We start from the raw sequence: 5,414 nt of genomic DNA on the forward strand, positions 1-5,414 counted from the left end.
ATTTGAGGAGGTGCGAGGAGGGGAGGTTTGCAGTTTGACATACGTGGAAATCATATCTAGGTTGAGAAAGGCAGTGTTCCCAGTGGCTGGATATATTTCAGCTATGTCTAGCGAGTGACCTTGTATCATAGGCATGCCTGGTGATTTATTTCGGAAAGATTCAGTCTGCTCAGGTTAAGGGTAAATTTTCTGTAATCAAATTTATACTGTACTAGATTTCTCTTTCAGTACAACTAATCTGTGTATTGTGTTAACTTCTGCTTGACACTGGTGCAGAAATATCATTGTTGTTACAATGATATAACATTCCATAATATTCTCAATCTATAACTTTCCATTTTTTGCATCGACTTTATTCTTGTATGCCTATACTATGCTGGTGCCTGATATTATTTTTGACATTTGTGTCATTTCAATGGAATTGGTAATGAATATCTGACTGTTCTATATCGTTATAACTACAATTACAGCCACACGGCCCACACCACAGCACAGCGCTGAAAGCTGCAATATGCTTTACCTGAAACTCACAACAATCCAGATTGACTGCAGGGGCCTTGAGGGGTAAGAGCAGAACTAGCAAACTTTACACGATAACACAAAACAAATCCGACTTGAGGTCCATTACTGATAGAAATTCGAAGTGGACATGATATGAACATTAATCAACCCATACTGATTGAATTTGACCCATTTGCCATATCATGACATAAATCTCTATAATTTTTTATCTACTTAGTGAACAACTTGAAAAATCGACATGAAACCAAACACAAACACGACCCATTCAAACAAATCGTCAACTCTTGAGACGTACATACCTGCAGTCTCAGCAGAATTCTTTTTTGGACTGATATTGTTGTAGTTAGTATATCCAAGACTTAAACTCTGCAAGTTTATGAGAAGTTACTGACATTGCAAGCCTGTCAATCTGTCATATCTTCCTATGATAAATAATACATAAACAAAATGTTCGTGTACTTGATTATTGTTGTTTGATTTAAATTTCCGTCACATTGTGACAAATAAATTAATTGCTATGTAACGAAAAAAAATCATGTTTTCTGCTCTTTTTATATATGAACTTCCTGAAGAACATGACCCACATGATATCATTACTAGTAAAATTCACATGCTATTGATAACTTTCCTTGTATCATTTGAGCAATTTCTGTTTCAAATGCATGGAAGTTGCAAATTATTAAGTAGAAAAGTTAGAAAAAAAAAAAAACAGCTACTCTATTCATTTCATATTATGTACAATATCTTTTTTTTTTTTTTTTTTTTTTTTTTTGAAACCATATTATGTATAATATCTATAAATACATATTTTAGAAATGTAATAGCTATTTAATCAATAAATTATGTGTAAATTAAAAAAATCGAAGGTATGTGTAATGAAAACAAAAACTCTTGTGTTTTGAAACTAAAAACTATATGCAATACTTCAAATGATTTGTTTTCTTTTGAAGTATATGAAGTCAATCTCACAGCTGACAAATTAGTTTTATTATCAAAAATAAATCAACAATTAAAGCTACAATATTCAAAGTCCGAATATAATAAACAAAGTAATACTTCTTGCAACAGCTCACCCATTGACAGCAGATTGAATGTTCACATTTTCCTGAAACTCAAAACATACAACCCTGAATATATATAAAGAAAATAAATAAATTCCACAACCAAAAACATTATTGTTAATGCTTTAATTCATGTCTAGAATTTTAAAATAACCTAGTCATATATTCACAACTAACTGAAGATGAGAAGACCACGCTTTCGACTTGAACAAAGAATGAAATAAACCACACTTTGATTAGTAAAGGAAGCATAAATAATTGATTTTGTTAAAGAAACTCACTTTATATGTTTTGCTCAAAATAGCATGCATCGGTTGATGTTGCTGGTAAGGCTGTATACATCTGAACCTTCTTAGACCTGCCAATGATGAAATTCATACAAGGTGGTTACATTGTAGACTTGTAGAAGTATCACCATATAAAGATTAACCTACATGTGTATGTTGAGGGGAATGAAGCCTGGTCCGAAATCATTCGTATTAAGAATCAATAACCGAAAGATTTCGAGCCAGACAACATTCCCCTCAACCATGATTCACAATAAGGAAGAGAGAGTTTGAGTTTGAGTGTGAGAGAGAAATGGAATGAGAATGAGAATAAGGTCTACTCAATTTGTTCCATGCATTATAATCAATATTTTTCAAGTTGTAAATTAAAGGTGAAGGTCAAGGTTCTTTTTATATATGTGAGAATAGGTTCTCTCTTTTTAAATTTGTGACACATGAAAATAAGTCCACTTTCTACAGCACCTCACAAAATTGCCTTGTTCACACGCAAAAGTACGTTATTTGTATTTTTTTAGATACCTTATATAAATAAATCAGTTGAAAACTTATGCATGAGAATTTATTATTATCATTTTTCTGACTTATTGTTGACATAGTTTGTTAATTATAATAATTTACTAGTTAAGATTTCATCTCTTTTTTTTTTTTTTTTTTTTTGACACAAGATTTCATCTCTTTTGGTGGTCACTAAACGATAACTTGGACTTTAGTTGTTACATTTACATTACTAATAGTTAGATTATTTTTACTCTATTCCCACTCGCTACTCAATTTATATAGGATATTTTGAACATGTAATAAAAACCATTCATTTTAGCACTCAGTATATTGGATTGATTCTACGTACCCCTTTATGTGAAAAATAGTCGATTATGCTTATCAACAAAATAAATGAAATTAAAATTTAAGGAGGACAACGAACTATGTTTAAACAAGAAAGTTTAGAAGGTTAACAAGATATATTTTTGACATAAAAGAATAACTTGTAAGTTGTATTTTGTATTAACTATTAAGAAGAATTTGTCGATTGTATGTATAATTAGGATAAACCATGTTTTAAAGAGTCGATAATTAGTTTATCATTAGTATGTTTTTGTACCAAAACCAATTAATTAGAGAGTGTCAATGATGGGTAGGATTCCAATTTAGAATAAAGGTTTAGATTCCGTTTGTGGCAATATAATTACAAACCATTCCAATTTGAGATATATATATTACTACCCTATATTATAGTGTCACTTTCATTGTTAAAATATTGACCCTTTAATTCAATTTCAACATAATGAGGTCAGCTTAATTGCTAATTTCAATTATCTTTTGACGGGCTATCAACTTTTAAAGGGAAAGAATCATGTACTTGGTAGAATTTAGAAACCTTTTGCTTGATGACCAAATTTTATACATCTATACACTTTACATCTTATGTTTCATAATCCATCGATCTACAGTCAAAGTATACTTCTACCTTAATTCCGTATCTACATTCTATTCCATTCAAAAGTAGTAGTCATGCAAAAGCTTGTATACATCATAAGGTACCATAAAAACTTGTATACAAAAGGTATGGTGTATTATACAATATACAACATAATATTTTCATTTGACTTTATTAAATTTAACTACTTTGCATGCGCAAAGAGTTGGCAAATTTATCATATACAATATACAATACACCAGTTATATACGAAGTACAGTACAAGACTTAGGGCCCTGTTCCCTTAAGCTTAAGTTCAGTTCAGTTCAGTTCCTAATATCCTCCTAATATTAAGTTTAATTCAGTTCGGTTCAGTTCAGTTCAGTCAATCAGAACAAGCCCTGAGAGGTAAGTCGTATGTCTTCATTGCTAAAAGGAATAAAGGATGAATGAAGAGCACAGAAGAATCCAATATTAATATCAATGAATAATTATAATTTCAAACATGTTTTTCTATTCTAAGTTAGACTAGTATACTTGTATAGCATAATTTATACTATATACATAAAGAAATTTTAAAAGCTATAATATCTCTACTGTAATTTCTTTTCTTTTTTTTTTTTTTTTTAGACTTTTATCTTGTAGGCTTTTTACCTCAAAAGGGCTTAGAAAGGGTTAAGCTTGGGATTTAAGCTTGGCATCAAATTAGCTCTCCACCTCTTTACTCTAGTGGGAAGTAAAAGATATATTCTTTTCATTGCAGAATCAAAATATTATATTAATTGACATTTTCTTAACTTAGTAATAAAATAAAGTTATGTCAAACCTTCCAAAAGTACTGTGAATTTTTCATTTTAATTTTTGTTGTGCTCATTTTTCAAGATTTTTTTTTCAAACCCACTAATCAAGATTTCAATGACATGAAGAATTTTGCTTAAAACAAACAAACAAATGATATTGCTTAATTGTATACAAAAGTCATGTGAGTGTTGAGGTGAAACTGACCTAACTTATTAAGCTCACCATTAATTCAATTTGGTTCCTCTAATGTCTAACAATAATAATTAATAGGTCTAATTTAGAATCATTGTTACTCTTATAAAATATTTTTTTTTAAACAACCTTATTTCGTTTATAATGTCACGCTATATCAAGTTGAAATCTCCCCTTTACGAATAGAGACCTTCATATACGATTTGGTAATAATAGGTCTGTTCGTTGTATACAATGCTCGTTATCTATTGACAAGTTTTAATCAATGTCCATTATAGTCCGCGTTCATCCGCCTCTAATACAAAAGCCGAAATAGTAAGAAAATATAACACAATTTTACTTTTAATACATATTATGTTAAAGTAAGCTAAAATTCACTATCATCATTCTAAACCTTTCTTAGGTAGTGACACAAAAAATTTCTTGTTAAATGATACTAGTACAAAGAAGGTAATAGTGACCAAGTGTCATAATTTTAGCATCAATCATCATCATTATTCCAAAGCCATTATTTTGAAACTTTGAAGCCCATACTTCTTGCAGGGTAAATTGTAGCACAAGGGATAATACAATACATTATTCATTGACAAATTTTACTAGGATTAGTAGAACATTTTACTTTGCTTTCTTTCAATAATAATTCCTTAAACATATATGTTATTAGGAAAAAAATTGACTTTAACAACAGTCAAGCATATTGAAAATGATTGATTATGTCTATAGTCGTTTGACTTTTGATTCATAATATTGTAGGTTCTTAGACAAAAATGATGGTATGACTAGTATGTAAATCTGATTATTCTAAGTACATTCATGTATATAGCATGACATAGAATAATAAGGTTATTTAGGCCATATAAACAAAGAAATAGCAAGTAAAAGAATTTGATTTGGTTGTAGCTCCATATAAAAAAACCTCAACTATTTATGATAAAACATAGTAATGTAAAAGCATGTTATATTTGTCCATACTCTTATATAATTTCAAATACGCAGTATCAACTTTTTGCTATAATACTTGTTAAAATTATGCGTTGGCAAACATGATATGGACTACTTCATACAAGAAACGTGTTCAACTAAAAAATATAGCAACGAAACAGCTATGAACATATCAATTAAAATTGCCAGAATTAG

At 29.6% G+C, this 5,414-nt stretch overlaps 1 long non-coding RNA gene across 1 annotated transcript; it reads right to left on the reverse strand.

The window, feature by feature from the left end:
- Positions 1–1,490: 1,490 nt before the first annotated feature.
- On the reverse strand, positions 1,491–2,144 carry LOC145596660 (uncharacterized). The gene is made up of 2 exons (XR_014103291.1): positions 1,865–2,144; positions 1,491–1,627 (listed from the first exon to the last, which is right to left on the reverse strand). It is a non-coding gene; the product is annotated as an uncharacterized LOC145596660 (long non-coding RNA).
- Positions 2,145–5,414: the final 3,270 nt, after the last annotated feature.

This window comes from Chenopodium album, chromosome 20, assembly GCF_948465745.1.
Source record: "Chenopodium album chromosome 20, dcCheAlbu1.1, whole genome shotgun sequence".
NCBI lineage: Eukaryota > Viridiplantae > Streptophyta > Magnoliopsida > Caryophyllales > Amaranthaceae > Chenopodium > Chenopodium album.